Source organism: Ursus arctos, unplaced genomic scaffold (genome assembly GCF_023065955.2).
Source record: "Ursus arctos isolate Adak ecotype North America unplaced genomic scaffold, UrsArc2.0 scaffold_6, whole genome shotgun sequence".
NCBI lineage: Eukaryota > Metazoa > Chordata > Mammalia > Carnivora > Ursidae > Ursus > Ursus arctos.
Window position 1 is genome coordinate 35,515,572 of NW_026623078.1, and position 23,124 is coordinate 35,538,695.

The 23,124-nt window shown below is 38.0% G+C and overlaps 1 long non-coding RNA gene across 1 annotated transcript in view; it reads right to left on the bottom strand.

Annotated features, from left to right (window-relative positions):
- The window catches only part of LOC113253016 (uncharacterized), a 106,469-nt gene that overhangs the window by 64,294 nt on the left and 19,051 nt on the right, over nt 1-23,124 (bottom strand). Inside the window, exon 4 of the long non-coding RNA XR_008957733.1 lies at nt 1-23,124. This exon is cut by the window's right edge and continues 7,630 nt beyond it. This is a non-coding gene — a long non-coding RNA (uncharacterized LOC113253016).

Sequence of the window (23,124 nt, forward strand, 5' to 3'; positions counted from 1 at the left end):
TGCCAGAGGCTAGAAAGAGAGGCTCTCTGTTCACATCATCTCCCCCGTGGTTTTCCGTGGTCACAGAGGCTCAGAAGAAAGTGTGTGTACAGGTATTCTCTGTGTAGCTCAGGAGCTGACTTTTTTTTTTTTTTTTTTTAATTCCACTCTTGGGATGCCTGACTTCTTGCCCAAGATTGGCCACAATTATTCACGGCCTTGAAAGGCATAACTTGTGCATTTTCTGCATTATGTTTCACACCTGTATAACAGAGATAAAAAATACTTAGTTTTGTTCTACTATATAGATATAAACCAATGTCAACTTCTGAGAAAAAAAGAAATTATTCAATGTATTTTTTTTAAAAGGTTTTAATCCTGGTTGCTCTATTTTGGGCAGTTTTCTGAAATGTGATTCCAATTATTTATATAATACAAAAAAAAAGCTAAGCCTCTTTCAATATATGACTCACAACTCACTACCCACACACAACTTTTAAAATTATCTTTACACAATATTAGCATATTTTGGTGCTTAACTATACTATAGCTGGCCACTTAGAAAATATGAACACTCTCGGCTGCTCCCGTGAGGAGCATTTGTTTTGTGGACCCTTTTCAATAGATTCATTCACCCTCCCCCAACCCTAGATTCTTGATTCTTCCTCCTCCTCATCATAAAATACTTGGAAAGGTTGCTTATACATCTGTGTTAGAAACAAAATAAAGAACATGAGAGGAAATGGGCCTTAAAGAAGTTTATGGATTTTACAGAGTACATTGACATGTAACACATGAACAGCAAAATAAGTAGAATAAGTCACTATAAAATTAGCAGATTGGATTTAGGATGCCTGTTTTAGGGGTAAGTGTATGTATGGCTCATAAGAAGAGAGGAGGCAGCTAGGTCTGACTTCCATGTGTGGAATGGCTGGCAGTATAATCCAGGTGAAGAGCCAGGCGTTGGAGCCGGACGGGCCTGGGCTCCTGGTCCGGCTCTCCCCTCGATGTGCCATATGACTAGAGGGCTGACCACATCCTTTGGACTTTTGGCATTGAACCAATCCAAGCCTCCATTTCCTCCTCTGTAAAATGGGGTTATGAATACCTTCTTGTTTGTTGATTAAATGATATGAAGCACAGATAAGTACTGGGCACAGTGCCTGGACATAGCGTGAGCCCAACAAATAGCTGTCTTTTTAAAATACAGTGCTTTCTATTTATTCAAAGAGTTTTCTTTTTTCTTTTCTTTTTTTTTTAAAGATTTTATTTATTCATTTGACAGAAATAGAGACAGCCAGCAAGAGAGGGAACACAAGCAGGGGGAGTGGGAGAGGAAGAAGCAGGCTTCCAGGGGAGGAGCCTGATGTGGGGCTCGATCCCAGAACGCCAGGATCACTCCCTGAGCCGAAGGCAGACGCTTAACGACTGAGCCACCCAGGCACCCCTCAAAGAGTTTTCAGATAAATCATCTCACTTGATCTGGACATCCATTTGGTAGAGAAGATGAGTGGGTATTATACATCCCTTACAACCCCCTATACACACACGTCCCTCTTCCAGTTATTTGAGGAAACAGACACGCAAAATGGGAAATGACTTGCTTAAGCTTAGTGACAGCACTAGCACAAAAATTGGTCTGGAACTCTTTTCTACCCTGTCTCACCAAATAAGAGGCATAGACAGAAGTGTTCTCAGTTCCAGACAGAGGCGCACCATATATGCAATTAGTGTTCTCTGACCAGCCAAGGAAAACTTTATAGAAAACACAAAAGATTTCAAGAACTATTTGAGTGGAGGTGAAAAGCTGACTCTTAGATAATTGACGGATTGGTACTTAGCTCTGCTTGGAGGAAAAGCTCACCCGGGGTATATTCTAAGGGGATGGATCTTTGATATAGGGCTGAGAAGAGTAGAGATATATCAATTTCTTCTGCAAATAGGATATTAGCCACTCATAGAACTGTAGGAAAGACTGACTTGGTTAAAATGCATGAAGGAATTTGTACATGGACATGGAGCTGTTACAGAAGCTGAGACTCTGGAAGTAAAGAAAGTAGGAAAAATTATGTAGCTCCATTCTTTTTTCCTTTACTATATGCTATCCCAGATTGTGTGAAAATCCTTTTACTTTATCAGATTACCTGAACTTATGTTAGGGATTCACTCAGGTTAACAGGCACCCATTTTTAAGGTACACATAGTTCTGAAGTTTACTCTTTGGCAAGCCATTTATAGATTAATATGTTGTTTAGTCAGATTGCTTTCCTAACTTTTAAATGACACTGAAGAAAAACTAGAATAATTTTGGCAAGGAGAGGAGGCAGATAATCTGAGGGTAAAGAGCAATTTGGGGAGTATACAAAATTGGGTTCAATTAACTAGTAGATGCCCAAGGAATTTAAGAGCCCAGGACTTTTAGGGCTGGGAGTTGCACAGAAGGAGACAGTAGAATCTCAAAATTATTGTATGGCAAAATAATTTTCCAGAGTTATGCCTATATCTAAAGAAACCATGGAAATATTTTTATTCTTTATATTCCTCTTGCATAAGATGGCCCTTATACTTCCTGTAACCTTAAGGTATGGTACTATGCACTAATAATTGACTGTATAATATTGACTATATATAACAAACATATGGGCTGGCCTGGGAGGTTATATTATTTCTATGGGAAAATTATTTTAAGGTTTTAAGTAAGCAGCCTACAAATGACATTTTTTAAATCTAAGAAGTATCTATGTTTATATTATACATATTGATATAGAAGGCTAATATCTTTAAGTAAGAAACAGGCAATTGTAACAGCCTTTATTCCTTAGTTCTCTCTGAATTGAGTACACATCTTGATTTTCTACGGTTATTGGCCAGTGTATTTTTCGGTATTACTTTACAAGTGTAATGAAATAGCAGAAGACACTGATATGTTTTATATTTTTTTAAGGATAGTTTCAGTTGTTTAATTGTGCCAAATTGGTTTAGAGGAATTGTTCAAACTAAGGAGACCACCCTTTGAAAATATCTACTCTAATGTTTCACAAAATAGACTACCAAATAAATTCATATATTAAAAAAATATAATTAGCAATATCTACTAGAATCCATTCTTGTCATCAAGCTATTGTAAAGATATAGGATTTCTTTTTCTAAATACCCCATTTTTCTTTATTTGCAAACCTGAGTGAAAATCCCCAAATATGCATGGCACCAAATTCAGTACAGAAATTTTCAGAGCAAATGACATTTCTTTGGCATTACTCTTATCCTCACTGACCTCCTTCATTTTTCATTGAATTTAAATCAAGGTTACAAAATTTATGAGTTAATCTGAGCCAGCTTCTAAAGTATCACATTAACACTGAAGACATTTAAATACAAGGATTTAGACCAATACATCACCATTCAGCACGTTTCAGGCCTCCCCCTCTTCATCTTAGTCCAAGCTACCATTATCTCTTATCCGGCATTTTATAAGAGCCCCTGAAATTGGTTTCTTTGCTTTCCCTGTGCCATCTGCAATCAAGCCCCAACACAGTGGCCAAAGCGATGTTTTTAAATAAATTAGATCACGTCACGTTCCAGCTTAAATTCCTCCTGGTGCTGCCCATTGCACTTAAAATAAAATTCAAACTTCCTACCACAGCCTATCAGGATCTACATGACTTAGTTTACCTTTTTTCTTGTCCTTCTTCCACTTATTTCTATGTTCCAACCCCACTGGCTTCTCTGTGTTTCTCAAGGAAATCTAGTCTGTTCCTTACCCCGGTCTTTGGCACTGTAACTTCCATCAGGAATGTCTTGGCTCTTGGATTTCACAAATCTGGATTCTTTTCTTTCTTTAGGTCTTTAGCCATTCCCTGCTTGTCTCTGTAATGTTGCCCCAGACCACCCAGTTCCTCTTTAGAATATGATCCTGTCTTATTTTCTTCATAGTTCCTGCTACCAGCTACGATTATCTTATTTATAGCTCTTTTTCTGTTTGTCTTTCCTCCACAGTAGAATTTAAGCTCTATGAGAACCGGGATCTTGCCTGGTTCTTAGACACTATCACTGAGAACTGTTCCTGGTGCATATAGTAGCATATAGTAGTTACTTAACAGTAGTTGAACTCATGGTATTTTAAACTCTTATAAACTATATTTTACAATAGAAGGAGACCTTAAACACTACAAAGTACCATCTTTTCATGTTATGGATAATAAATTAGAGCACAGAGAGAGGAAAAGACATATTTGGTAAGCTATATGACCAGTACTAGAATCCAGTTCTCCTGACTTCACAACTGCACGTGGCTTCTCCGTTATAGCTAGTTGCCCTGAATTCTCCTAGTTGCCTAATTCTTCAGCTAGCTTGATCATATTTCTTCCTCTTCCTTTCTTATACAAGTTTTTCTAAGCTATTGTTTTGTCTATTCATCACTGCTAACATAATTCATTTACTTCTGAGCCTTACTAGCTTCATTATTAACTCCATGAAGTGCTTTGTGATGCTCGTTATGAGAAATATCTCATGAAAATAAACCATAATGTGAAAAAAGCCACAGTCTATAGCAGTACTGCACATAGTGCGTATAACAAAGGCTCAGTTGTGTTGTTGCAGGGAAGAGTCAATAATTAGTAACACATTTCTAAAGGTCTCTCTTGCATAATTTTTGTGTCCAGATGTCTATGACATTTGGGTTCTAAAATAGAGTTCCAAATACCACACATTCATGCACATTTTCCAAGAATAATTGGATGATTTTTGAATCTTTCTATTTAATAAACATCAGGACTAAAGATGGACTACTTCACAATATCAAATTTATTCATTTTAAACATCCATTTTGATGTGGAAAGTGTTTGGAATAAACACAATTAAGAGTGCCCAATTGTAAATCTTTTGAAGTTTTTGTTCATGATATGTCTCTTCCAACTGCTAGTAGTGTAAAAATGGAAAGTAATTTACATAAAATTTTTCAATTCACATGTTCTTGGAGATTAACTATTTTTTCCCCAGTCCTATTGAGAAATAATTGATATACATCACTGTATAAATCTAAGGCACACAGCATGATGGTTTGAGTTACATACGTTGTGAAACGATTACTACGATACATTCAGATAACCTTCATCTTCTCCTATAAATACAGCAAAAAGAAAGAAGAAAAGAAAACTCTTAGGATTTACTCTCTTAACCACTTCCCTGTCTATCGCACAGCAGTGTTACCATAGTCACAGGTTGTACATTACCTCCTCGTATCTATTTATCTCCTCACTGGAAGTTTGTACATTTTGACCACCATCCTCCAATTCCCTCTTCCTCCCGCTATCCTGCTTGTCTGATAACCACAAGGCTAATCTCTTTCTACGAGTTTTCTTTTGTTTTTAGATTCAACATATAAGTGAGTATACAGTATTTGTCTTCCTATGTCTTATTTCACTTAGTATATACTGCTTTTAAAGTTTATCCATGTTGTCACAAATGGTAGGATTTCCTCTTTTTTTAATGGCTGAGTAATATTCCATTGTGTGTGTCTGTATATCTGTACATATATATAGATATATATATATATATATGATACAACATCTGTATCCATTCATCTATTGATAGACACTTAGGTTGTTTCCATGCCTTGGCTATTGTAAATAATGCTCCTGTGAACATGGGGGTGCAGATATCTTTTTGAGTTAGTGTTTTCACTTCCATTGGATATATTCCCAGAGAGATTAACTATTAACAATTCCCATGAAACCTTCTGGTGGATCCCCATGGCCTGGAGTATAAAGTCCAAGCGCCCTAATACGATACGAGCTCCCTTTCTTGCACCTGGCCCTGGCTACCTCTCGAGCTTCAACAGTTTCTACTCCTCCAAAGTTTATGCTCCAGGAACACCGAGCTGCTTATAATGCCTGGAACACAGTGAAATACTTCTTGTTTCAGTGCGTCTCGTCTTTGTGCATGCTGTGCCCTTTCTTTCCACTTCTCGTGGTTTAGCTCTATGCACCCTTCAAGTTCTAGTTCGTGTGCCACTTCCTATAGGAAACTGTCTCTGATACCCTCATGTTGGTTGAGGTAGTTCTTGAGAGCATAACTCCCTCACTGGACTACACTGAATTATAACTAACTTTATGCATGTTTCCCATTGGGTCACGGACCACTATGGGGAGTTCAACTTTGTCTCTATGGCATCTAGTGGGAGTTAAAGAACGTTAAATAAGGCTTTTACATAAGTAAAGAAAAGCAAAAGTTAGACTTCAGTGGTTGTTAGGTGCATGAAAAACCTCAATTAATTATAACCAACTAACTACTTGAATTTACTGGACTTTTTGAAGAGAGAAGATTTACACTGCTTAGGCTTTAAAAAAGTCTCAGGAAGAAAATGTTTTTACCAAGGATCTCTAAAAAATGAATGAAAGAATGAAAAGACAATTTCCAGGGTATGTCCTAGCATAAGCAAGATTTAGCACAATCTTCTTAACCTTCCACATCTATTCCAGTGGCCATCAATTCTTGGAGAACTGGTGTTCCTCAAAACTAAAATAATCTTTAATTCATTACTGTAGTCTGACTATCTTTGTATGTGTGATTCAATAGTGATGCTATATGAACATTTCTAAATGTTGAGAATAATAAAATATAAACCCATGCAAAGCCATACCTAATCCACAGAGCCAACATCATATATATTTTTCCAAACCAGTATTCATACCTTCATTCAATAAATGCATATTGAGAGCCTGGTATGTGCCAGGCCATGTCCTAGGGATTCAATAATGAACAAGTTAGAGATGGCTCTTGTCCTCAACGTGTTTACGGTCTAGCAGGAAAGAGACAACATACAAACAAATAAACAAAAATTGGATGAGCCCTATGAAAGGAAAAACTAGGGACTATGTTAGAGGAAAAGAGGAGAGAAGGAAGCAGATATTCAAACAATGCTTTTCCAGGAAAGTGAAGATCTAAGGTCTATGAAGCAACCAGCCAGGAAAGAGGTGAGAGAATAGCATTACAGACAGATCAGCACACGCAGAGGCCCAGCCAAGTAAGATTCTCATGAGTTTGAGGACCTGAAACAAGGCCAGTGTGGATACAGCATACTGGGCAAGCAGCGAGGTGGAGTTGGAGAAGGAGGCAAGACCAGATCACTCAGTATGGGACATTATGAGATTTCCTTCTAATCACAGCAGGAAAAAAGTGGATGGGGTGGGCCACTCACGGTCTATCTAAATTACTAGATACAGTGGGTGCTAACTTATGCTGTATATAAATAAGCACTTAATTGTGTTTCCCAGATACTCCAGTAATATTTTTTAAAACACTTCTTTCAAAATACAAAGAGAGGGGTGCCTGGGTGGCTCAGTCACTTAAGCATCTGCTTTCAGCTCAGATCACCATCCCAGAGTCCTGGGATGGAGCCTCAAGTTGGGTTCCCTGCTCAGCAAGGAGTCTGCTCCTCCCTTTGCCCCTCCCCCTACTCCTTCTCTCTCTTTCTCTCTCTCTCTCACTCTCTCTCAAATACATAAATAATACAGAAAGAATACTGGCATACTGAACAGTTTCCTAAAATATGATCAATTTATTCTAACAAATCTAGTCCATAATGTATTCATAGAAGCTTGGACCATCCCGGCACCCTTCTCAAGCAACCTTAAATAAACATACACAGAAAAAAAGGGGTTATTGAAATTAGGCTCAAGGGGCAAAAATTTTTTCTCTTTAACTGTGGGCACACTGGTTCCAAATGGCAACATTTTATCCAGTTTGTTATTGCCCGGCTATGAGATTTCAAAAGGGATATGACCTGAGATAGAGCTCACAGAAGAAGTGGATGCATTTAGCCAGGGATGGATGTTGCTGTCTTCATACTTGAATTCCAGAAGATCACTATATTGTTTGCTCTAAGCTTATCCTCATTGTTTATTTTCACATAGCTAAATTTTTGTGCTTCCAGGGTATTCTCCCAAATGAGGGGGAGGCTATGCTTCTATATCCTTTTGTGTTTGAAGGACAGTCTTAAATTTGAAATAAGAATACAGGGATCATAAACATTTCTTAATGAGTCTCTCTATAGTATTTTATGATTTTTAAGCACCTTCACCAATTTGTGAATGCACGGATCCTAAAACTGGAGGCATTTGCCCTCTACAGTACTTTGAGGAGAGATTGAAAAATCAGCTGTCAGTGACTTCCCTGGGGTCTCCGAAGCTTTGGTGATATAAGCACTTTTCTTCATTGAGTTAAATTTAGGAGGAAAGAAAAATATGCTGAGTTTGTGTTTTTTATGGCAATAAGCCAATTTTCCTTTCCATATGTTGTTTGCCCTCAGGCACTCATAAGGTACATGGGATTTGTTTCCACTGAAGGAGAAGCCTAGAGCATGGGAGAAAATGAATGAGACAAGATGGTATGATTAGCTATTTACTGTGATCTGCAAAAAATAAAAATTGGGACTGAAGGCTGGGGATTAGGAATAGGCACAAAGTCAGGCTGGCATTCATGAAAGCAAGCAGATTTTCTTGATCTGTTGTGCAAAACAGATTGCTGGAAAGTCAAGGCCAGGAAAACCTGAAGTGCAGGCCCTCATAGAGATCACAGTCCCATGGGATTTCAGACAAAGAAGCAACCCACAGTTTGATTAAGGACTCTGAAGAGAGAAGGAGAGATTATTGTGATGGTAGTGCATTGGAAGGACTTGGGGCCTGTGGGGAGGTGGGCTTCCTGAAAGCCCTTTCTAAGCTGAGATCTAAGTAATGAAGATGGAATTTCAGGCACATGAGTGGGATGGGGTGGGCTAGAATGGGGAGCATGGAGGAGGAAGTGTTCAAGCAAAATATTGTTAAATGGGAGGTGCATTCCAGGAACTGGGTGTAATTCAAAATGCTGAAGCACAGTGTGCTGGTGGAGTGGACAGGGGGTGGTTAAGAGGGGAAGCTGGAGAGAAGTATCCAATTATGGAGAGTCTTATAGTACAAGGGAAAGATTGATCTGAGGACAATGGGGACCCAATAAGGATTTTACAAACGAGAATGATCAATTGAGAAAGATCAGTTAGGCATCAGTGTGAAGAATGGAATGGAGGGGTCAGGAGGTAGAACCGAAAGCCAATAGGAAGCTGCTACAATCATGCAGGTGATACAGGATGACCTGAACCAAGGTAGTGATAGTACCTTGGATAGTGGGTAGAAGTGGATGGAATTAGGAAGTGAAAACAGCGAGATCTGATCACTGGTTGGAAGGAGGTGAAGGAAACCTTTCTCTAGTTTCCTGTTTTAAAGAGCTGGTGAATGAGGTGTCAGTTCTCTAGCCAGGAACCTGAGTCAGTTGGGTCAGTGAGTTCTTTGCACTAAGGCATGCTACCTCCCCCCTATCGCAGCTCATGCTGTGCTGAGAGGGAAATTTGGGCAGCCAAAACGCAGCTATGCTTTGGGTACCATAGCCATGATTTCCCACATTCGTCCTGTTTTATGCCTATTGTCCTGATAATCTCATCTGGTTTAGCATTTTTCTGGAGAAGAGTGTCCTGGTTTGGACCTTACTTATGGGTGACTACCCTTAGAAAGAAAAAAATAAGTTAGCTCTTTTCTTGAACACAAATTTTACTAGGGTTGCAGTCATAAGCTAGCGTGTTAAAGGGATGAGTTGGCTGGAATAATTCAGTAATGAATAATTCATTATTCATATCATTTATCTGAGCAAAATTACTGTAGAGAAATTCTAAGTTATAACTATCGTGATTGAAAAAAGTTCAAGTACTTGTTGTACTTTGGAAATTTTTCACCCCAGCCTGCCACTTTAATTTTTACATTGTAAGTAGAAGTGATTCTACATAGTCCAGAGAGGGTTAATAAACCATGGATTTGGTTACAGTTATTCCACGTTTTGCAGAGCTTTTTTTTTCACACAGATATGATTTATTATAGATGAGATTATTCTTAGGATATATTTAAGGAAGCCCTGTTATACCCTAAAGTAAATGGTTGATTTCAGGGCTATAAAAAAAAAAAGATCTCCAGGATGTCTGAATATGGTGAAACTATTCCATGGCTGTCTTAAAAATCTTAAAATCTATCTAAATGTTTTAATCTATACGCCTCATTTATATATTGAGAGCCCATCTCCTTCCAGAAAGTACATAAGATAGCTACAAAAGACTCAGCCCCCAGTAGAAAACAGTTTTTCACAGAAGCTGATATGTTTCTAACTGCAAACTCTTTCAAAAGAGAACTTACACAGGCTGCCTGGTTACTTCACTTTCAAACAGATTGCATTCCAAAAATGCATTTGAGGGTTGGCTCTTTGGAAGTTGGAATACATTTTTCTTTCAGAAACACTGTGATGGTTGAGTTCCTAGGCAAGTGCACAAAAACCTGGTTGATCTTATATATATACTACTTGCTTGAATTCTGGGTCCTAGAAGCATTACTGAGAACAGAGGAATAAAGAGAGCGTTCTCCCATTTTTTACATAAAGAGGAAAATTCTAGAAGATGTGAGGTCTGTCTTGGTATCGCCACCTTTCTCTCCATTTCTCTCTCCTTGCTGGTGATTCTCCAAGGTCCCAGTGTTTCCCTCCATTTGGGCCTGATCCAATTCCTTGAAAATGTCTTATTTCCTAATGATTGCTTTGTTCTTCCTTAATAAAACTCCTATGCTCTCAGTGTAGTTGTCTTAAATTCCCATTAAAACATTCTAATTGTGAATGACTAATGAATTCTGGATATTTGCAGAGCTCTTTTAAAACACAACAGGGAATGTACGTTATTTTAAACATTTTTGGTTTTGGAGCAAGAATGTAATGCAATTTAACAACAGAAAGGTGGGAAATTCAGATTAGGACAAGGCATTTTTGGACCAGGGCCTCCAAAGTTTGATTCTTTAAATTCCTAATTTTATTTATTTATTTACAATTTTTTCCTTTACTTTTTAAAAATTTTTTGTTGCCTTTACTTTTAAATGAATGATAGCAACAACAACATATCACTTTATAAAGTACACTGATACACTTTTGAACCTATAAAGTATTATTCTTATTTAACAGAAAGGGAAGCCGAGGCTCAGAGAAGCTAAGTAAGTATCTTAGAATCTCCAGCTCAGACTAGAAAGAACCCAATTTCTGAGACTCTGCTTCTGGGCCAGTTCCGCTGCATTTAGCTGCCTCTCCAGTTTGCAAAGTCCCCAATTTCCATTATTTCCATGCTGACAGTGAAGGTTCTGGAGCTACAGGTGAGGGGAAAGGCTTGGAAAGTCAGGGATGTAGTTTTGAACTGCCATTCCTAGAAGATCGTTTTTGGCAGAATGCAGATGTGCTTCCTTGTGTAAGAAATGGCCATACTGCTAATAGGTGATGTGAACTTGAGATCTGGTCAGAAGAGATGGAGGAAGGGAAACTGGAATAAATGGAAACTTTGCTCATTTGGGGGATATAATTTTATGTATTTTATGTATAAAATGACTTTACTTTGTATATCAGAGAATATAGATCAATATCTACCATAATTATTTTTCAATTTGCCATTATTGATGAGACAATGAAATTATGTAAGCTATAAATGTCAGTGTTAAGGAAAAATTCGGAGAGAGAGAACATACACTTGAGCAAATCGTGAAGAAATGGGAAAAAAGAAAAGGAGGTACAATCCAAGAGGCCATAATATTCATTGTTGTCATCAGAATTAAGGCGAAGCCTGTCAAAATAAAATTTAAAAAGAGTCTGTATCTTTGGAAGAAAGAAAGTGCCTTGATGACAAGGCCAGATCATGGTATGGAAACTCTCTTCCTATTCCCAAATAAATGTATAGACCTGTTAAAAGAACTTAGGTTACTCTCTCCTTTGGGCCCGATGCAGTGAAAAAGATTACGTAGGAAAACAGACATGCTCAGAAGTCCCAGCCACAATTTCTGGCATGAAGCACCAAGGAGACCACCAAGGCACCTGTTGGGGTATTTAGAAGGATGAACCCTAAAAAATCTTGTTTTGGTCTAATACTACAAGTGCTCTGAAAAAGTGACAGGGAAAGAATAGATAGAAATCATTAACACTCCCCATATTAAAACTTTTAAAGAGATACCTGAACTTAAAAATAATAATATTAGGCAAACATTTATCAAAAGCTTCTCAATGAGGAAAAACTTTTGCAACTGTGATTAGTATTAGGTATTAGACCACTGCCTGCATTTAAAAAAAAAATAAATGAGTCATATGATCTTATGGGAAAGAAAGGGGTTTTGAGAATGGGGGGAGTAAACTGTGGTGGGCTGTGGTGGTGGTGGCTTTTTTTTTTTTTAATTGCTGATAACCTATCAAACCTAGATTGGAGAAAATCCCAACAATGAAAATGTTAATCCACTTACTTTAAACAAAGGCTAGAACTTGAAGCAGGCAGATAGGTTAGACTTTATCATTATTCTGGAATGACTGGATCTATTTGAAATTCAGAACCTCCTCAAAGAACATTGAGGTTAAACTGGAGTAAAAGAAGCATTTTTCATTTTGTTTTGGCAGGTAGGGGACTTGTTGTTTGTCTAGCATATTTGGGCTTACTAAGGTATAGGGAAATTCACTAAGATTAATCTGCTGTACTACATTTTATTGGTAAAATAAAGATTCTAAAATCTAACCTATTTCTATGCAATGGTTATTTTTAATAATCTTTACTCAGTTAATGCATCATTCCTTAGTTAGACATAAAAATACTGAGTCTCTGCAACCTTAAATTATGATTAGTGCAAATTATGATTCTGTTCTAATAGTCTCCATCGATCTACTTTGCTTATGCCAGCACAAAATGCTCATAGTTTGATAAAGGAGCTTCTTTTGTATTTAAAGGATATCTTTGAATGAAAACAATATATAAATCGTGTTTTGGATCAATTTATAGTCAAATCTTTTACCTCTAGATTAATTAACGCTAAGAGCTCAGTAGTTTTTGAATAAACGAATTTAAGAACAAGGTAAAGTTTTTAGAAGAGCAGGTTTAGTTGGGTAGGACAGGTGATCCAGTACACATACAAGAGAAGACACCAGGAGGCCCGCCTGGCGGCCGAGGAACTCCTCATAGCCCTCTCAGTTCGACAAGACCCAGAGGGGTGGTAATAAAACTCCAAGGATTCACAGTATTCTGCAGTTTGCTAAATTTGCCCAGTTCATTATTCTATAGCATCTTCGCAACTTCTACCTCCAAAATATGTCTTAAGTATGTCTGCTTTTTTTTCTCTCTACCTATACTGCCACTCCTTAGTCTAGGCCCTCATCATCACTGCCTTGGGTTACAATTGATGGCTTTTACTTCATTCTATTCTCCACACAATTGACAGGACCATTTAAATCAGATATGTCTGTCACTCCCTGGTTTAAAACCCTCCTGCTATCCGATAACCCTTAGAATAATATGTGTATGTTTTGTTGTGGCCTGTAAGGCCCTGAAGATCCGCCCCAGCCCATCTCCAAAATAATCTCAGGCCGTTCTCCTCTCCGCTTCACTCCTGGCAAGAGTCGTCTTTTAGTTCTTCCAATATTACAAAGCCTTTCCCATCTCAGGGTTTCTGTACATACGGTCCTACTTAAAAAACGTATTCCCTACCATTAGCTAAGCTACTTCCCTCTCATTGTTTGGCTAAAATATTATCATACTCATCCTTTCCTAGTTTCTTTTTATTGCTCTCTTGTTTTCTTCATATTTGTCACAATTTGTAGTGACTTTGTTTACTTCTAGTTTACTTGCTGTTTTTGTCTTTTCCCTCTAGATCCAGGATCACAGAGACTATGCCCATCTTGTTCTGATGAATGCCCAGTACCCAACACAGAACTTGGTGAATAGGAAATACGTAATAATAATAAAAAACTCATTACATTAGAATTCATAAATGAAGAAATGAACAATAATCCTATAATGTACATAGGCTTTTCAAAGAAGCCAAAATTATTTAGCAACAATCATACACCTGTTAAGCAGAGACCCAAACAGAAGTTAAGCCTTTATGATCAATAGTTTAAGGTACAGTCCTGTTCATTGATTGGCCACTGGCTGTCTCTCCCTCACACCACACACCTCTGTTTAGAGAATTACTTAATAATAGGAGTAAACCTGAGAATAGTCATGGAACATGAAGACCATACATGATAAATGTTATTTGCTGTACATGAGCAATGTACAGAATATTATATCAAAGATAATATCTAAAAAGTATGCAAAAACCAGACTGGAAAAGGCCTTGAATGTCAGGGTAGAAAAGTCCAAACTTAATTCGGGAGGTAAAGAGCAGCTGGTGAAGGTTTCAGAATAGAGAAATGGTATTTACAAAACGTAACTTTTGAAAACAGAATGGCAGGTTAGTGTATCAAAGGGATGTGGCGGGATATCCACTAAGGGACATACTGCTGTTTGATTATGCGGTTGGTCAAATCACGTCCTTCCTGCACGTAGTGTTGAGATGATAAAAGGAGGAGAGTCCAGAACCAGGGGAGCGTGATCCCTGTTCGAGTCCCATCACTACCTACCTACCTAGGGTTGTCGTATATCCTAAGTCTTTTTTTTTTCCCTAAGATTTATTTATTTATTTGAGAGAGAGAACCCCCCCCCCCAGTCGGGGTAGGGGCGGAGAGAGAGGAAGAAGCAGACTCCCCACTGAGCAGGGAGCCCGATGTGGGCTCAATCCCAAGACCCTGGGATCACGACCTCAGCTGAAACCAAGAGTTGGTCACTAAACTGACTGAGCCACCCAGGTGCCCCTCTCTCAGTCTTTCTAACCACTCAAAAACAAATGGCTTGTGTTAAACAGCCTCCAAGCTTCTAATTCTAGCACTGAGGAAAGTGCTAAGCACATAGAAGCACTAAACACGTACTTATTTGTTAAACGAATTAGTGAGTAAGTAAATGGAATCTATAACTATATTTTTCAAGTTTCAATTATAGTTCCTTGTAGAAACCTTGACATTTCAGAAGAGTATGAAGAAGGAAACAAAAATCACACATAACCCCACCATCCTGAGGCAACTATGATTAATAGTCTTATATACCTCCCTCTTCCATCTCTTTCTTTTCCAATTTTATTTCTTCCACTTTATTTCTTTTACTCTATCTTGGTAAACATGTTGGTTACAAATGGGGAAGGGAGTGATTAATATATTCCCTTTATGAGACATCTGGAAACTCCAAAAGAAGAAAAAAAATAGACAATGATATGGATTTTCTTTTTTTTTATTTTTATTTTTTATAAAGATTTTTATTTATTTTGAGAGAGAGAAAAAGAGAGAATGAGTGGGGGGAGGGGCAGAGAGAGAAGTAGACTCCCTGCAGAGCAGGGAGCCCAACATAGGAGTGGATCCCAGGACCCTGAGATCATGATCTGAGCTGATGGCAGACACTTAACCAACTAAGCCACCCAGGCGCCCTGGACTTTCTCTTTTTAAATGAACCAGGACCTCGTGCTTCCTGCCCATCGATCACCTGCAATGATTTGCTGAGCATACACTGTGTGCTGTACATGAATACTACTATCTAACTCGGGCTTTCCCCCCAGTTACATTTTCCTAGAATTTAGTGCTCATCTTTTCACCCTGGGAAGACATCCTGGACTTTACAATGTCAGCAGAATTATATAGTCCCTCCTTTGTGTTCCCATTTCACTGTGTCTATCATCTTATCACTGCAACTTTTATTTTATATCATAATTGGTTACCTATTTCCTCCTGTTAATTATGGGCTCCCAAAGGGAAGAGACAGTTGTTCATCTTTGTGTGCTTATGGCCTAGGACAGGGCCTGGAACTGAAGAGGGTTTTTTGTTTTGTTTATTTATTTGTTTTTTAAAAAGTGTACTTTTTTAAAAATTAATTTTATTTATTTATTTGACAGAGAGAGAGAAAGGAAGAGAGAGAGAGAGCACAAGCAGGCGGAGTGGCAGGCAGAGGGAGAGGGAGAAGCAGGCTTCCCTGGGATCATGACCTGAGCTGAAGGCAGCCGCTTAACCGACTAGCCACCCAGGTGTCCCCATTGTTTTGTTTTGTTTAAATCTCAATTTTAAAATGAGTCCTGAGTATAAATAACCATCTGCCAGAAATTTTCACCTTTCAGGATTTCCCATCATTTCAGCTCAACATATCTACAACTATTAAGACTCATCTCCTCCCACAAGAAAACAAAGTGAAACAAAAACCTCCCTACTCCTTCTATAAGAACATTTTTCTTTGTCATTGGTACCTTATTATCTTGGTCAAGCTTTAAACCTTGAAACTATTTTTGACTATACTTAGTTGCTTCTTGTTTCCAGTAACAACTTATTCATTCCACCAATATATACCGAGTATTATTTTATGCCATGCTTTGTTCTGGGCGCTACCTCTATAATAGCAACAGGACACACATGGTTCCTTATCTCTTGGCGCTTACATTCTAGTGGAAAGAGACAACTAATAAAGAAGTAAACAAGAAAAATATCAGATAATGATAAGTGCTTCGTGGAAAATTAGAGCAAAATGATAAGCAGAGAGTAGCTAGGTTAATCATCAGGAAAGGCCTCTCTTCAGTATATTTCTCCTGTCTTTCCCCTTTCTTTCTCAACCTGCCAACAGGCCCTCCTCACCTCCTGCCTGCATTAGCATAACAGCTTAATGGATGGGCTTCCAGGCTCCAGAATTAACTCCATATCCTACCACCAAATTGATCTTCTATCTGATTGTTGTGGGAAAGACGGGATAAGACCCGTGGAAAATTGTGATTTTCTCCTTTGTTAAGCACACAGATAATAGCCTAAATTACAGAACTCAGGTCCAATTTTTACTCACCAAACAAAAAACTTAATTACTCATTAAGTTAATAAGGGATTAAAACTGGAGAGATCTCTTTGAATTTCGGCCCAGAGACCTATCTGATTAGTGCTTCGGGAAAAGGGATTCAGAATTATACCCTGGAGGGAGAAAGGACTGAGTCCTTTTTCTTTAACCGCTGAGGCCAGACAGAAAAGAACATTCATGGAGCTCCAACTAGGTGCTGTGAGCTTTACTGTTTTATTATCCTTCTATTACTTAAACCTCATGATAACCCTCTAATATAGATGTAACTAATTAACTTGCCTTAAATCGCCACATTTAGTAAGTGGTAGGTAGTACAGTGACTAGCACTCAAGTTTGGGTAGAAACCTTAACCTTTACGAATTGCTTGGTTATAAATGATATCCTGAGAAACATAAACAAGAACTACAAATTAATTGAAAGATAGTGGTACCTAGAACAATTATTTATAGAATAAATGAATAAACAAACGAGAAAGGAAAATTTATGCCTAAAGTAGTCAGTCATGTAGGGAAATGGGCAGGGTACGGAATTCACCACCACTAAAGATACTTGTTTATTCATTAATGCAACAAATAGTCAGATGCTGTGTTTGGCACTGGGGACATTGTTCCTGCTCTCTCAAACCTTATGAGCCAATGGGGCAATAGATATTAATATATATGTGCTTTGAAAGACTACATTGAGAGTTGGGGACCTGAGCTACTCTGGAGGGTCCTTAGCAAATGACACTGAAGTTAGAACCTGAAAAGTAAAGAGGAGTTTGTCAGGCAAGTAAGTAGGTATTGAGCATTCAAGACAGTGACCATTACGTTCAACATTACACCATTACCACTTAAGGCAGAAAGCAGCATAGTATTTGAAAACTGGAAAGGAACTACTTTGGATGGAAGATGGAAAAGAGAGTGGGATGGTGGAGTGAGGGAGATCATGCAGGGACTTAAAAGATTTTGGGCTTTATCCTAAGAGCGATGAGTAGACATTAAAGGGTTTTAAACCAGAGAAGGACAACATCATTTCTGTATTTTAAAGAGATCACTATGTCTGCTTGGCAGAAAACAAACTGGAGGGAAATCATTTTGAATGCAGAAAGACTGCTAGGGGCAGGGGCTGGTGAGGGGATGCGGTCAGTACAACAGCACAGGTGAGACTTGGTAATATATCTCATTGGGCAGGGAGAATGGGATGGATTCAACAAATATTTAGGAGACAGAATAGACAGGATTTGATGACTGGTTGCATTAGCATATGAGAGATAGGAAGGTTTCTGGAATGACTGGCCATATTTCCAAAGTGAGTAAGAAGATGGTATTAATTAGTGGCATTGAGACCCCAGATGGAAGGAGAATTGTGTGCAGAGTGAATACCAAAAATTCAATTTGCAGAAGTAAACAATTGAAGAATGAGGTTTGGGATGGGCTGTATAAGCCCACTGTGATAAAGGAAGGTTTGAAACTCATTGGCTGAAAACAGTAATCTCTGTTAATTTTTTCTTTTTTGGAGGGGACCCTGAAGCTATGGGACCCTGTCCTTCCCGGGGACAGTGGGGTGGGGGCCAGATTGCTCCTACTTGCAGGTCCTTGATCTAAACTTTTTTTGGTTTTTCATGCCTATGAGTAAAAATAAATTTTTACTAAGTAGTTCCATATTTATTTATAAATCATAAAATATTGCTAATCTCTACATTAATTGATGTATAGATAAAATAAAGAGAGATAAAAATGGTCTCAATTTTTTCATATACCCCAATAAATCATGATACGCTGGAAGTTAAGTGGCTCTAGAGAATTTTGAAAGTACTATTATTTCAGGCATACAACTCCTGGAAGAACCAAAGCCACCTTGAATCTTTTAATTTAAATGAAATTATAGATCATGACATGCAGTGAAGTTCGAATTTTAAGCTTTTAAATTTGTCTCTGAACTTATCCTATCCATAAATGACCTTTGGGCACTCCCTCCCCCCAAATGACAGTAAACCATTACTCGTCTTGATTACCAAGTGCTTTGGCAGCCCCTCAAATTTTGCACCTGAAGTAAGTGCCTCCACTCATTTCAACCTAATTCTGGCCCTGCTCTGCCTGCCCCTGTGAACTTCAGTTTAGGTGAGATCAGGAGCTATCCCCATGCTCAGGAAAATTTTCTGCTAGTGCATCACATGCACTCCTAAACCATACCCTCCCTGAAGTATCAGATGTGTGAAGTACAGACCATCTGATCTTCTTCACCGCTATCTCCTCCAAAATCTACCAGAGTACCCAGCACTAGAAAACCCTCAACAAACATGTGGGTTTTTTTGTTTTTTTGGCTTTTAAGATTTTATTTATTTACTTGACAGAGAGAGAGACAGCCAGTGAGAGAGGGAACACAAGCAGGGGGAGTGGGAGAGGAAGAAGCAGGCTCCCAGCAGAGCATGGAGCCAGATGTGGGGCTTGATCCTAGGACTCTGGGATCACGCCCTGAGCTGAAGGCAGACAATTAATGACTGAGCCACCCAGGCGCCCCTCAACAAACACTTGTTGAATGAAGGAAACATTTAAAAACAGATGATAGATAGAAAGATAGTTAGATAGACAGATAACATTTTAGAACAGTCAAGCTAACCTTAAGATTAACACTCACTCACTCAAACAAACTAGGTAACAAAGGAAGCTCTTAGCTAAACATCAAATACCTTACCCAAACTGAGAGGCTACTGTCCTGGACCCCAAGCAGCAACTCCAGAAAAGTCACCAATCAAAGACAGGCTGCTCCCAGCCCACACACAATGAACTTCAAATTCATAGGATATTAGAGTGAAAGTATATGTTTACCTATTAGCTGGCACTGTTTTAGCTGCAAGAGACAGACACTCATCTCAACCTGTTTGAGCAAAAAGGGAAATTGATTGGGAAGATTCTGGAGTGTTTTATGGGACCTAAAGAGAGTAACATGGGCTTGGGAAATTGGATGAAGGGACTTGAATCACATTGGTTCCCACTATCTCAAGTCTCTGTGCCTTTACACATCTACTTCCTTCCTTTCTTTTATATTAATTACTTAAATTTTCATAACCTTTGAAGTAGACACAAGTGACATTTCCATTTGATGTATGAGGATGATGACCCCGAGTAAGTTGTTTAGGGTCATAAGCTTAGTAAGTGGCACTGCCAGGATTCAAACCTAAGCAGCCTATTGCCAGAGTCCATCAACTTATTATTGTGGAATAGTTTAAAGATACACAAAAGTGGAAAGACTAGTACGATTAATCCCAAGCATGGACTAATCTAGCTATGACAATCTAGGACACACACACACATACACACACACACACAGCTATAACAATCACCAACTTATGCTCACTTTGGTTTCATATATAATCCTGCCTATTACTCCCCATTGGCACTGGATTATTTTGAAGCAAATCCCATAATTTCATTTCATCCATAATTATTTCAGTGCATATCTCTGAAAGACAATTTTTAACATAACAGCAACATCAATATTAGACTTAACAATTAGCAACACTTTCTTAACATCATCAAATATCCAGTCAATGTTAAAATTTCTGGTTGTTTCATAACTTTTTTTCCCTATAGCTCATTAATTTGCACTGGGATCCAAATGGTACCCAAACATTACATTTGATTGCCATATCTCTTCAGTCTCTCTCTCTCTCTTTTTAAGAGCCTACACTTTATTAGGTTAGATAAGACCTAAATAGTTATATTTGAAGTAGAAATTGACATATGGCATAAGACATAGACAACTAATATAAAATAGGAATTCAGAAATAACTTTTGGTAAGAGTTACCAAGAATAATATTACTGTTCTAAAAAAAAAATACAGTGGAATAGTACACGATACCTATTACATCCCTTATAAATGACAAAGGATTCTTATACTTCTAAGCACTCAACTACTTTCCTGCATCTAGGAGATCCAATGCCCAAAAATACATAAAAGATGAAAATACATTTATACCTAACTAGTTTACAAATTCCTAAAAATTTGATTATGGTAAATTTTAAATATATAACAGTAAACATATTACCCTTGATAAGCTTCAGTAATAATCATGACTAATCTTGCTTCATATATAGCCCTATTCATTTATCCTCTTGCATATTATTTTGAAGGAGTTCCAGACATGGTATCATTTGATCTGTAAATATTCTAGTATTTATCTCTTAAAAAAAAGGATTTTTAAAAAACATAATAAAAATGCCATTATCACACCTAAACTATTAACAACGAAAACTGCATATCATCAACTATCCAGTCAGTGTTCAAATTTCCAGTTGTCCTCTAAATTTCACACAGTATGTTTGTTTGAAGACCCCAGTAAGGTCTACAGATTATAATCAGTTGATAGTTTCTTAAGTCTCTTTTACTGTATAGGTTCTCCCTCCATTTCTCTTTCCCTCCCTGGTAATGTACATATTTATTGAAGAAACTGGGTCCTACATTATATCCTACATGCTGGACTTTGCTGACTGTAGCCCTATGATCTCATTTAACATGTTCTTCTGCCTTCTGTATTTCCTATTAACCTAGTGATTATCTTAAAAGATTGATCTTCTACAGGGATGGTTCTTTGAAAAGACTGCTTCATAGGTGGTGTTCTATACTTGCATCAGGAGTCACATAATAACTGGTTATCTATCTACCCAATGTGTTGGCAGTTAGTGATGATCACCGGCCACAGGGCACTGCCCAAGATGAGTATAGTATGAGCTACATGTGTAATTTTAAATGTGCTAGTACCCCTATTTTTAAAAAGTGAAAGTAATTTTAATAATATATTTAACTCAATATATCCAAAATATTATCATTTCAACACTTACTAAAAATGATTGAGATATTTTATATTCTTATTTTCATAGCAACTTTTCAAAGTCCTGTATATTTTTCCCACTCGTAGCTGGTAGGTGTTAGAACCTGCTTGCACTGGCCCATGAAAGCTGACTGTGAGCCTCTCATCCCAACTCTACATTCATGACATCCCACTAGTAGCTAAAAATTGGCTATGGTGGTAGTATTTATACCACAGCAAATAGCACAAAGCAGGTTTTTTTCCATCTCAGAGAGCCAGTTCTTTTTTTTTTTTTTAAGATTTTATTTATTTATTTGACAGAGATAGAGACAGCCAGCGAGAGAAGGAACACAAGCAGGGGGAGTGGGAGAGGAAGAAACAGGCTCATAGTGGAGGAGCCTAATGTGGGGCTCGATCCCGTAACGCCAGGATCACGCCCTGAGCCGAAGGCAGACGCTTTAACCGCTGTGCCACCCAGGCGCCCCTACTCAGAGAGCCAGTTCTTAAACTTTTACCACACACCACTGCTTAGAACACATCTCACTTTGGACCAGCCCCATTTCAAGTGCTCAATAACCATGGATGGCTAGTGGATACTGTATGGCGTATCCATTATGGGGCCTGCAGTTGAGTGTAATCTGTTCTATCATTCCTTCTCTGTTTATTAGGTGCAATAGTTCTATAGGTTAAAATTTTCTTCATTAACTATTTAACTATCTTAATGTATAGTAAATTTAAGGAAGGCAACACAAATCCTCAGTTCTTTTCCTTTATTTAACTAGTGTTCAAAATAATAAGTTGATTCCCTAGCAAAAGTACCCAATTAGTATTTTTTGGTAGTGTTATGAACTCATAGATTCTAACATATTTGGTTGTTTCAATCCGTTGCATTTCCTATTTATATTGATGCCCATATTGCTCCACCTTTGGCCATGGGAATCTCCCTTAAGTTCAGTGCCCACATTTCAGACTGCTAAGCTACCACTAACACCAGCCAGACTTTATGTCTCATAATTTCAAGCATTAGAAAGTGATTGACCTTATTCTCTAGACCAAAAGTTCAAAAAGCCTGGGATTTATTGGTCCAGTTTGTTTCAAGTGCACACGACTATGTCCAGCAGTGTCACATGGATGGGAACTTGGCAGCTCTGTTAGGAATCAAGGGAGGGGCTATCTGAGAAGAAGAATCGGTTGGTAGACAAAACAACAGGTGTCCACGATAACATATTTAAAAGATGACACAAAAAATTTTAAAGCACGTCATCCTTTCCATGTCATTGATTGGTTGCTTTGTTTACTCATTCAACACATTATCTATTAAGAACCTTTGACAGTCATGGAACTATTATTCTGACTATAAAAGTTAATTTAAAAACACATACACCTATCTGAAATTCTTGAATCCCTAGAGATTTTTTACTTTATCGAACTGAAAGAGAAAGAGTGTTAAAAACACTGATATGCTTCAGAAAGTAGGCACATGTCCTTTAGAAAGTAGCACAGAAGGCATAATTGCAAATATTTAAGACAGAGAGCATCTTTTTTGTTTCATATGAGTTCAAGAAAGAGGCACTTTTGACT